At 40.4% G+C, this 12,854-nt stretch overlaps 1 pseudogene; it reads left to right on the top strand.

Moving 5' to 3' along the window:
- Positions 1–2,674: 2,674 nt before the first annotated feature.
- Positions 2,675–3,271, top strand: LOC149146120 (cyclin-T1-4 pseudogene; annotated as a pseudogene).
- The last annotated feature ends 9,583 nt before the right edge of the window (positions 3,272–12,854 follow it).

The following is a 12,854-nucleotide window of genomic DNA, read 5'->3' as shown; positions in this document are numbered from 1 at the left end:
TGTTCTGCAACTCTGACCTGATGATATCCACTATGCAAGTCTAGGTTTGAAAAATAAATAGCTTCCTTTAACTGATCTAATAGATCATCTATGCGAGGAAGGGGATAACGATTTTTGATCCTTATCTTATTCAGTGCTTGGTAATCAATGCACATTCTCCACGAGCCATCTTTCTTTCTCACCAAAATGATTGGTGACCCACATGGTGATGTGCTAGGTATGATGAACTCCTTCTCAAGCAACTCCTGCACCTGCTTCTTGATTTCTGCATTCTCTAAAGTGGACAACCTGTACATCCCAATGTTAGGCAATGGAGAATCTTGCTGCAAATTAATATCATGCATTATTTCCTTTTTGGGTGGCAGACCTTTAGGTTCTTGAAACAAGACATCATACTCTGAAACAACTTTTTCTAAATCAGCATGCTGTTTAGCATCACAACCCTCAAATGCATTGGTTTTATCAGGTTTCTTTTCCTTTACAACAATTAGTAAAAATTGTTTGCATGAATTCACAATTCGTTTCATCTGCCTTGAGTTTATGAGAGTATAATTATTCTTGAGCTTATGAGCTCTTACAAAGTATTCGATTCCATCTTTAACGAGTAGTTATTTGTTCTTATCTCTATAGAAAATAGCTTTTCTATCATACAAGTAAGGACTTCCTAAAACAATTCCACATATATCTAGAGGAATTATATCTAACTCAACCTCATCTACAAATGCTGACCCAAAGGAAAACTTAAGTTTACATTGTCTAGTCACTTGTAGTTGTGCTTTATCACTTAACCAACCTAATGGGTATGGTTTCTTATGAGGTGTAGTCAGTAATCCCAACTTCTTTACAATTGATTTAGAAATTAAATTTACTTGTGAGCCACTATCAAACAAAGTATCAATCTTTTGATGTTTGGAAACAACTCGAATATGGAAAAACTCATGTATTTTTCTCTCATTTTCTTCATCGTTAATAGATTGTGCAGAATTACTAGTAGATGATTCAGAATTTTTACCTCTTATAACTGTGGTTGCAATGGTTGTTTCATATGCTGAGTCTGACCCCAAATCTTTCTGAATAGCTACAACAATCTTCTTCTTCTTGCCCTCAAACTTCTTAGGTCTCAGCTCTGAATGCAGAATCCAACAGTGCTCATCATCATGCTCATCCTTTTTACAGTGAGTGCATGAAGGCTTTGTCTTTTGTGCAGTATTGGCCTTCCTTTCTTTCCATTTCTGTTTTCTTTTCTCCTTATTCTTGCTTGTAATGGTTTGGATGATCCCCCAACTTCTAGGTTCCCATTCTTTCCTCTAGCTTCTAGATGCGTAGCTTGAACATATACCTCATCTATACTAGTGGGATTAAACATGAGGATAGTGTGCCTCATGTAGCTGTGTATACCCCCTATGTACTTCAATAGAGTCTCAGGTGAGTCTAATGAAATTCCTAGAATCAAAGCTCTCTTCCTAAATTCTTGAGTGTAACCCTATACACTTTGCCTTTCAATTGGCGAAGAGTTTGCTAGCTCATCATGGCTTGCTGCACGTAAGCTAGTGGATATAACTGTTTTTTGATCGCAAAAACAAATTCACTCTAGACAGAAAGAATCTTACCATGTTTCTTCATGTCAGCTTGTGTCCTGCCTTCCCACCATACCAAGGCGGTGCCTTTGAGGCGTAGGCTACCCAGCTGAACCTTACTCTTGTCTGAGTCGATACTCTGCACTCTGCAATAAACATCAATTTGTCTAATCCAATTATCCAACTTCTCTGCATTCAACTCTCCATCATATATGGGTAAATCAAATTTAACATCTAATTTAATCAAAGATGTCTTCTTTTTATGTTCAAGGCTATTAGGAGGTGTGAGAAAGCTTTCTTCTTTCCCTTTCCCTTTTCAGTGGTCATAAAGGAGAGATTCTTCTTCTCCTTTATCTTGCTTGGAGCCTGATGAATCTTCATCTTTATGTTTCCTAAAGTCCTTATACATTTCCTCTACCATGGACCCTGTTATCACTGAAAATGCCGTTGTCAAAATTTTTGGTCTAGCTTAAAGACCGGGTGATTTCGCAGCGCCTGAATTCTTTTAGCAGTTTCGCAGCGCCATCTATTTTAGTGATTTCGTAGCAAAAGCACTGACTTTGCACTGGCTGCGCTACGAAATTGGGAATTGGTTCGAGTTTTCAGTGAAGGTCCAAATCCTAGCATGCCTATTGTATAGAGTTTTGTTTCCCTCCAGGAATGTTGATGAGAGCAGTGACAGTATGTCCAAGAAGGCACCCTATGATGATGCAGCTATTGTGGGATTGGCATCAAGTACATTAAGGGAGTTATCTCTGAATTCTGGCTCATGGGTGATTTATCTCCTACAAAGAAAAATCCCTCCCCTGGTTACTCTGGTGACATTGAAGTGCAATCAGAAGATCAGTCAAAGCCAATGGAGGGGATTGATGCAAATTTACATTTACTATCAAAAATTTCATTGAAGATTTTAATTGATACAACTGGAGATAGTGCGCCACTTAAGAAATGATTAGACATATTTCTGGATGACACTAGTTCAAACTCTTAAAGTGTGGTAGCTGAGGAGGACACAATTCACACACAAGAGGGACCCAACTGCTGCTGAACGTATTAGACAAAAAGAGTGCTATGAACAACAGAAACAGTTGGTAGTCATGGCGGAGCGGATTCTCCTTGCCACGCTGGCCTTTGATTTTAATGTGCAACATCCCTACAAATTTCTTGTTTCTGCAATCAAGATTTTTAAAGTTGAAAAAAGTTCTTTAGCGCAGGTAGCATGGAATTTTGTGAATGATGGACTGATTACAACACTCTGCTTCCAGTTCAAGCCACAACATATTGCTGCTGGAGCTATCTTTCTCGCTGCTAAGTTTTTGAAGGTTAAACTGCCATCAGATGGAGAGAGGCCTTGGTGGGAGGAGTTTGATGTGACTCCTCGACAGCTTGAGGAGGTTAGCAATCAAATGCTGGAGCTATATGAACAAACTAAGTCAACGGCAGCATCCACTTCAAATGACATTAGCTCTCCTCAAGGTCAAGCACCAAATATAAATTCATGTACTGCCAAGAGTGGATGTGATACCATGATTGGGCATGTAAATCAAGGTTCAGCAATTCCAAAAGCTTTTACAAACTGGTCAAAAAAGAGCATATCTGAAGCAATAAAGAACTCAACCACTGAGAGTGAACTAACGTTAATGGTAAGCTCAGGTAAAAGGGGTAACACAGATATACAAGAGAGTACTTATTAGGTTGGAGAAAGGAAGAGGAGGAGGACGTCCCAATTGGATGGTTCTGATTCATCTGGTATGCCTGCTAGAAATGGTTACTCAAGTTCTTGCAAGTTTTCTCAGAAGGATGCACCATTTGGCGAAATATCGACTCTTACTTCTGCTGATAAAGAACCTACAACCAAGGGTATGGTTCCAAAGCAAACAAAAGATGGCCATGACCAGCGGAGAAACAACATTTACTGATGGAAGATATGAACACGTCACAGGCAAGGAGCATAGCTACCATCAAAGTCAGGAACAGATAGGTACCGTGAGTCGTTTCCAGCAGCAGCAAATATGAAATCTATCCACTATTGAAATTGCCTGAAGCAAATGACTATTTGTAGCCAGGATCACCAAAGCTGGTTGTGAGTACAGGGAAGGAGGTTTAAAAGCAATGGTTGCATGTTTCTTTGCCAATTGGCTAGAAACACTGCTAATCATAGTCGAGTTAGCATCATTAAATGCATTATCCCTCGGTATGAACGATTAACCACGGTCAAGTGATTCTCTGAACTAGTCTTTGCATTGACTAATGGGCGAACAGTTAAAAAAAGGAAGGCGATGTGTGGGACGTTGTGTATGGAGTAGTCTTATGTATGGTGTGAAAGAGTCCAAGTGCAATGTCTGCAACATGAGATCACTGGAATAGTATGAACGCAATAGTATCAATGATTTGGTTGTTGCTAATGGAGTGACATCCTTGAATACTTGATCTGGTCATTAATTGTTTTTTTTTTTCTTCGATTGAATGAACCTCCAAAGGTGTAATGTAAATGCATTAATCATCAAATGGTTCGTTGATTCGACCTTAAAAAAAAGGTAATGGAAACGTGAAGCCTTGGTTAGAGATGGCAATGAGCAAATAAAGGTCTTACTGGACAGGTAATAACTTACGTGTTAATTATATGACACATGGCCTCTACAACAGCGCGCCAGATTGTGGATTATGTTTGTGGAATTGCCGGGTGTTATAGACCATTCCGTTCATGCGCAAATGGAGGATTGTTATTATAATTTCTGGTGCTCATTTAAAAGCCACAGTTCAAGAAAATCTTGCTTATACAGAAGCTTATAATAATCTAGAGATTTTGTACCGGGAGTAGCAGAGATTGTTATGGATAGTTCGGGGTTATCTCACACCCGGTTTTCTGCATGTGGGAGTTTCAGATTTGTTTTGATTGCATGACGAGTTATTATATGCTGTGGTTCGTGTAATCAATACTGAGCGCAATCATGGAGAACAATTTTGGAGAAAGAGCATGGTGTACTCTCAGTGGCACTTCTCTTCAAAATCCTGTGGGAAAATTATGTTCTTTTGCTCGGTTCTTAGGGATCGATCTTTATTCCTATTACTTCTGAAAGAAATGCGCACGGCCTCATTTAGAATACTAGCATAATTCAAATGCTCTGTTCAGTTTTGGTTTATAGCTTTTCAAAAAACTCAAAGGATTTCCTTGTATGTCTCAACTAACATTTACTGGTGAGGCAGATATTCAGAGTTACTCAAATGTGTTGCAAATGATGATCTCCAAGAAGTATATGCGATTTAAGGACTGTGTCAAGATTGTCCAGGATCTAAATTTTACATTGGACCAGGTTCTGAGGGTATCTCATGAGGAAATAGGAAAGCTCGACTATTGCATAAAGAGGCAATAAAGCCTTATGATCCTGGGGATGGAATGCAAACAAGCATCAATAGTCAACGGGTTAGTCCTTTGAAGAGAAAAAGTCTTTCTCAGGAGAACACTTCTAAATTTGGTAATATGGAAGTTCAATTGAAAAACCATCCGCTCAGAAGGATAGTTTTTGTGAAGGTGCTGGAAAAGATTTGGATTTCTATAAGTATAACCAAGCTGTGAGAGAAGAGCAAAATAATTACAAGAAACCTCATTGTGAGAGAAGCATGGTGAGAATTAGGAATGATCATGTGGAGCTGCTATACAGACTTTTCCAAGGTTTTATATTTGAGGAATGCGTATTATTGATATTGTGAAAAGATTTCAGAAATTAAGTTTGGAGGCATTCATCAAGGTTGTTTGAGCCATTTAATTAGCAAGTTTTTGTTTTTCTTGGGTCACAAGTACTTTCGGGAAAACAAATAGCTCTAGTTATAATGCTGCAGTGACAAGCACATCTAGTTGGGGCAGAGTGAAGACCAGAAATGAGAACAGAAGAATGATGGCATTGAATGGAGACAGCCATTGAAGCTTCAAGGATTCTAAATCTTTCAAACAGTAAACACTTTAGTGAATCTTATGGGAAAGATTTTGTCTACATTACCAATAATTGGTATACATCTTTTCTTCCTGGTTAATCAAAGACAGCTAAATTTATTGATGGAGATTGTGTTTTCTTTTAATCACACAGCAGTTTCGTAGCGCGCTACGAAACTGCTGTAGGTGATGATTTTAAAAGCACAGAGCAGCTAGTGTGATACCGTGAGCAGGAGATAAGGAAGAGAAACACTTGTTTATCAATACCATCTACAGCACAATCAGAAACATGTCAGCATTCCATACCTGAGGCTATTAAAAGACTTGGGAACATGTTGCTACACTTTAGGAAAATGTTGGGAGACAAAAGCCGTGAAAACAGAGCACCTTCTTTAGTTAATTAATGAAGCCATCTACGTGACTGGAATCCAAGGCCAACTTATTTAATGTACTTTCCTTCAGTCATCTCAACTCAAGTAGCAAAAGGACATGTGTCAAGAGCCAGAAAAGCATCAAGCATACGAGGAGAAAGGAATTAATGTTTTAGTTTGATTAGGATTGTGTGCAATTACATTTCAGCAGTTTGTAATTAATGCATTAGTTAGTAGCATGTAGGAATAGTTAATAGCCACCTTCGAGGCTCCCCTCATGCTGGAGGAGGAAGCTCGAGGTGTTTTAGTTTGCTTGCCTATATATGGGCCAAGGTTAGAGGTAAAAAGGGTTGGATTATATATACAAAAACAGAGTTTTCTAGAGCTTATGAAAGAACTGTTACAGTAATGGCAAACAGGGTTTTTTCTTCCCAAGATTCTCAATGCATCTTTTTGTTCAAATGTGATGGTGGTTTAGTTTCTTAATGTTCTTTTTACAGCCTTGTTATGGTACAATCCCTCAGAATTCATATTATATGCTCTGACTTCCTGTGTGCTTGACAGGCTGTGGGTTTTGGTGAAGCTTGTTTGAACATCACTCAGAATTCATTTGTTAATGCTCTGACTTCCTGTATGTTCAGCAGGCTTTGATTTAGGTAAATTATGTTTGAACCTTTGATGATGCAAAGAGCCTTGGCTTCTATGAGATGACTGTGATTTGGTTTATTAACTGTGAGAGACTCCATAGCCCAATGAATATTAATTTGATGTATGTCCAGCCAGCTATATTTTTATAAATGTGTGAAGAGTTAGCCCTCTAGTGTTTGAAGGATTTTGTCAAGAGTCATGAGAGAGCCCTCTCTGATTAGGAAGGCTAATTCCTAGTCTAAAGTATGGTCTGAAACAGTTACATGAGACCTTGCTTGGTTGCAGTCCCTAGTACTGGTTTTGTGATAACAGACCCCATGGCCAAGAAACTATCTATAAATTGAGGGTCTAGCCCCAAGGGAATTTCCTTTGACATTTTCTTCTGAGGATAGACTCTTCCAATCTCTGGGTTAGTTTTGACCAACTCTCCTTCTCCTAATTTAAGCTTTGATCTAGTTAGCATTCAACAACAAAATCCAGCACAAGCTTGTCTAACCTTAAACAACCTAGAAGCTCTGATACCACTTGATCTGAAAATCACTCATGAATGATCTCAGTTAATTAATGAAGGTATTACAGACTCATGTGCTGAGGTGTTGTTACAGGGAAAAGTGTCTACACAGAACTACTTATCCCACTAAGGTGTGATAGCTACCTTAGAAACAAACAAAGCAAAGCTACTTTCGTTTTTCCTTTTATGAAGTATAGATGAGAGAAGAACAAAGAAGACCAACCTCTGTCTTGCGCTGATCTCCTGGTTCGATTCCTCTCTCTCTTGATAGTCTTTCGCTACTTGTTCCCTTGCACGCCCAGCTTCACAGAGTACCTGTAAGATCATAGTAGCATAGCACTATACAAGAAAATGGATCTATAATCATAAACAATCTAGGATCAGATGTAAATTGACCATACAAATGCAGCGAACATAAATGGCACAAGAGTATGGAGGAAAACTTGAATAGCTTTTATTGATAAACAAGAAAGAGCCAAGGGGAGTTACAACCAGTTGTTCTGACCCAACATCGTCCTCTCAGCAAGGAAGCCCCTCTTCACCTCATAGAAAGCTTAGATCACCCAACAATCTGATGTTGTCTCAAGAAACCAACAGCAATTCCTTACAATATGCAAAATTCCAGCCGCTCGATCTCTAGGATGAGGGATCCATATATAGATATCTGTAAGGGAGATGAGTCAGCTTGTGATTTGATTAGTGTCTTCACTCTGATAGTTCTTGCTTCCACTTGGAGATTGATGATCTCTTACTCATCCTTGGTCGAATTCAGAGAGGCAAGTGTCACAGGAGAAGTTTCTGGAAGCTTCCATTGCCTCTCCACCTCGCGGAATGACACTACCATTTGTCACTTCTCACCCATCGCACCCCATATAAGGGATTTTTGAAATGCAACACACCCACAAAGTGTGTTTAGGTGAGATGCAATGCACTTTGCCTATGGAGCAGCTGAAATGATCCTGTTTTGACCAATTCTGAGCAGTTTTTCATGGAGAACTTCTGGGAGAAGCTGTAATCAATTGACCTTGCTCCTTTAGGGGTTAGAACAACACTTTTAGGGACTTAGGAGCCCTTGGTTTATGGACATTTCATGTTTGGGGTTGTAGTGCCCAAAAATGTCAATAACAGTTTCCCCCTAAAGCATGAGGTCGTTAATCTTTTGATGTCGGGTGAAATGCTTTATTATGAGGATCCGAAGTTCTTTCAAGCTGGGAGGAGACCTGTAATAAGATACAATACAATACATTATCTTCATAATATTTTCATGATCTAGCTGAGGCGGGCATTCCCATGCTCAGCTTTATAAATTCACTTTCATGTACATAGGACAGACAATCGTCTGAGTGTAGACTGATGATCCTGGTAGAGCCATCATCCCTTTGATTAGATGATTATCTGTGCAGCAATGATGTACATTTGATGTCTTTATTTCCCTGAATATATATCGCAGCCCAGATGGATGAAACTAGATCCGGGGTCTTCAATCTCGTTCGATCTTCACTCGAAGTACAAGTCAATCCATGTGAGAGATGTTCTAGAGTCGAACATGGAAAGACATCGCCTGATTACCAGCCAATGATGTAAGCTGTTAACAGGCACGAGAGGAATCACCGATAATGATAATGACCCTCAAGGTATTGCAGTACAATTCACGTGGTGTGAATAAAGGACTTGGCGTCGAACATCACGCAAAATATTTCGGTCGAAGGTCATTGATGTAAACCTGTCACCAGAAGTGAGAAACTTGCCATTGAGGCATGCAAGCTTCAAAGTACTGAATGGGGTGTTCCTAGATTGACTTCTTAGATAATGAGCTGATGTCGACAAGAAGCGATCCGTCATAGGAGGGCCTTAATGAATCCCACATCAATGACATGGAACGGAGTAAATGATTTTAATGGAGGTGAAAACGATCTGGTGATATAAGGTTCAGGGTGGCGGTCATGAAAGAATGGAGCGTGAATGTATTGTAGTGGGTGAGACACAGGTGAATTCTCTGAATGACTTCTCTTGAACATATCGGCAACACTGACGTGATGGATTGGTAGCATTAACCCCAAATGTGGATGGTGTGATGGGACCATGGTGATGTGACCGGTGAATGAAACAACCCAACCCGACTTGGATGCGGAGTGAAAGTGTCATGTTCAAGAGCGACTTGCTACCAACAAAGTTTCTTCAAGTTTTCTTCCCAATTTTTCCCCAGTCATTGCTGAGCAGTACCTCTTTATTTTTGTCAAGCTTGAGGAGGATAACATATGCTTGTTCTATAATTTTCCCTTCGGGCAAACCCATCGCTATGTTTTAACGAGCCTAGCGATAGTGAAACTAGTTCTCGTCTATAGACAAGTTTGTCGCTATTAAGTTTTAACGAGTTTGACGACAAAGATAACTCGGTCCTTTTCAATTTTAGAGAGTCTGAAAAGGAACGTAAAGGAAACTCCAAATTTCATTTTTCGTCATCTAATCCCTTAAGTCCGAAGAAGTATAAAACAATACAGAAGGGATGAATTTTCGATCCTTTTAATAAGCCGAACAAAACAAGCGCTCGATCTTTTTGTGTAATAATCCCTCAGGTCCAAAAATATTAAAATCTAAAGGAGGGATAGCACTTCCGGTCCCTTTAACGAGCTGGAGAGGCCAATGGCTCGGCAATCTTTTCATATTTTACGAGTCAGTTGAAAAGAGCTTAAAGGAGACTCGTCTTTTGAGGAACGAGTGATAAAATTGGGTAGCAGCTGATTCCAGGTAAGGTTTGGAATGTTCCAATCATGGCAGTGTTACAAGGATGGCTAGTGAGATCACTCTTCGTAGCTGTTCCTCAAAAGGGGTAAGCAATCAAGTGGAGGTGAATGATTGGCCAATACAGAGTGGAGGTGATGGTGAGAACACGACCAAGGATTTTAAAGGCTGAAGTGCTACATTCACGATGGTTGTTTACCGGGAAATAGTTCATTTTTTAATGAGCTTAAACGCGGGGGGAAACATTTGCTCATGGCTTATGTTTATTTTTTAACGAGCTTGAACTATGTGCTAAAACTGCTCGATTAATCCAGTCGTATAATAAGAATGTCCCATTTAAAAACGGCAATTTTTAGAGTTTTGCCCCACATCCTTTCTTTATGCAAGTTAGGAAACGACCAATCCTATGAGTTTAAAGGGTTAGAGGACCTACAAATTTAAAAAATAAATAGTCGCTCTTCGCTTGCATGCCAAAAGGTTTGCATGCCCCCAGGTATAAAATAAAGTTTCAAGGCCACCTTTTGTTCAAACCGACAAAACATTTGTTTTATCAGGAAAGGTAATCCTCTTTCAGGTTACCAAAGATTGTTCTATTCACGGCACAAACAAAACATTTCTTCGGCGATGTCTACCGAAATAGACAAAGGTGAGTGTAGGAGGCTACTCCAATCACGTAACTTTGACAAGAGAATCTTGTTCCAGAATAACTCCCTCTTCCAATCACAGACGGGAGTACATACCAGTCATATATCTCTCGTGGAAACCTACCCTATACCCAAAGTTTTCCTGTCGAAGTAGACCAGGGTGCATGCCCCATGGGTTTCAGTCATGTCTCCCGAATCACTCGTGCTCATCAGGTGGACGGACTGGAGATTGATGGGACATTCCTTGTGTGAAAAGACCATTCAGGGATGGTATATGACTATTTGCTCTGTGTGATCCGGGAAATGAAAGCTGGTATACGAGCTTGACCACTCTTCCTTCATGCGGAAAACACATCACTCTAAAGAGTGATGAGACAATGGCTCCCATGCAATAAATATAGTCTCGTCCAAGGAGTAGATTATAATTTAGGGGTCCTTGAACTACCATTACATTCATTTGAACGGTTTTCCCTCTCAATGTTATGGGCACATTGGGAAGGATCCCTAACGGTCGACTGTTTCCTTTGTCAAAGCCTGTTAGATTTCTCATCTCAGGCAAACGCGATGGCGAACCAAGCGCTTTCCAAGTAGTCGAGGAAAGGATACTCATAGAAGCCCCTTCATCTATGATGGTACCAGCCATAACCATTCTATATACTTGAGCAATAATCCGGAATGGTACACTAGTTGGTAAACAGGTTCTGCCTAGCTGATTCCAGTCGAAGGAGACAACTAGGTTGCTTGGAGGTGGGACCGAATAGACGGCCGGGCATGACTCTGACGAACTTCCTTCCTGCGGTAAAGGAATGGGTAAATTGCCCCCATGTTCATCGGAGTCTGTGCTTACGAAAAGAATTTGGACAGTGTCATCCTTATTCTCTTCTGTGATTGTATCATTTGAAGACGAAATCTCTGAAGGCAAGACCGGGTCAACTGCCGCCTTGACCTTTTGAATTTCATCTGGTATGGGTTCAGATGGTTTGTCTTCAATGATAGATGCTTCAACCGACCATCTGGGCGGGTTAGCCGGTTTTTCAACTAGTGACGGACTCGGCAAGAGCTTTTTATATCAAGGAGGAGGTCGTAACCGTGAAACCGGATGATCATCCAAAACTCTTTTAGCCTCATCTAAGAAGGGACAAATGGTGGATGGCATGATCACCTTCACACAGTTTACAAGGAAATCTGTATTTTCCTTTTTGTCCTAGGGCTTCACTTTCACTAGTCGACGGTGTGTTTTCAACATGATCATCAGAGGTTGACAACACCGGGTTGTGCAAACGAGGAGACCAGTCCCTTAAGATCCGAGGGATGCAAGGACAATCTCTATGATAGTGGTCTCCTTTGCAAATGACACATGGTGATTTAGGCCTGGTCGGTGCAGTGTGTGGATTTTCGCTAGACGACGCTTGGTTGCCCCCTTTCGCTTTTGGCTCCTTCTTCTTCTTCTCTTTCTTCTTCTTTTCCTTCTTCTTCTCAGGTACTTGATTTTTGGCTTTGCCAGCCCCATCAAGCGAAGAGGAAGGAGGAGAGGAAGAATTGGAGGAAGTAGAGGGTTAGGGAGTGACTCTGGATTCGTCTAGTTGCTGACTCGATTGTTCAGGAATTATGGTGTTCTGAACGACAGAGGTTGAGAAGAGCCATACGGGTAAACCGATTGTCAATCCTGGAAGTGACAATGTGGCCATATGGGGTGCACCAACATCTCCCCAAGAGGATAAGGGACTAGGATTTCCTCCAAGGGGAATTCCTTGGTTGGTGGGTTCCATTTTCTCAACCTAAGATCAACGTAGGAAAGGGTGATGATTATTCCGTTTAAAATAAATTTTAGACGCTTTGACACAACTTGTTTTTTCAATTTTTAAGAGTCGAGAAAAAACAAAAGATGACTCTAGTCGCCTTCGATTTTTAATGAGCCTGAAGTGACAAGTGCTCAGATGGACCTTTTCCGTTAAGGAGTCTGAAAAGGAACGAAAGGGACTGCTCTGGAAATCTAGGTAGAGGGATTACCAAACCAATTGCAAAACTACATAATACTTTTTACGGTATGACAGTCAATCTTCCCGAATGCTGTGTTCAGTGCATTACGATCGATAGGACGGCAGACACGACTTCCTATGGATAAAGGATTAAGCCTATTGGGGCCTCCCAAAATATACTCGACGGTACATGGGAGCACAAGTCCGTACTGGCACTTATCGTCTCAAAGTGGAGGAATCACCCAACCATCAGTGAGAACAACAGTTACCAGGCTTTACGATGCTGGAATACGTCTCTAGCCTAGACTTTTAGATGTTGTGCGTTAGGTTCCAAAGCGTTGTTAGATTCATTGAATTTATTTTATAGTTGATCTTGTTTATGAAGTTTGCCTTTCAGGTTCACCGTGAGATGTAGATGTGTAATTCCTAAAATGCAATCTAAGATGATAAA

This window comes from Pinus tabuliformis, chromosome X, assembly GCF_031772625.1.
Source record: "Pinus tabuliformis cultivar Carrire ecotype Pingquan chromosome X, CPIR1, whole genome shotgun sequence".
NCBI lineage: Eukaryota > Viridiplantae > Streptophyta > Pinopsida > Pinales > Pinaceae > Pinus > Pinus tabuliformis.
The sequence above is the reverse complement of the archived record's forward strand: the minus strand, read 5'-3'. Positions and strand labels throughout refer to the sequence as shown.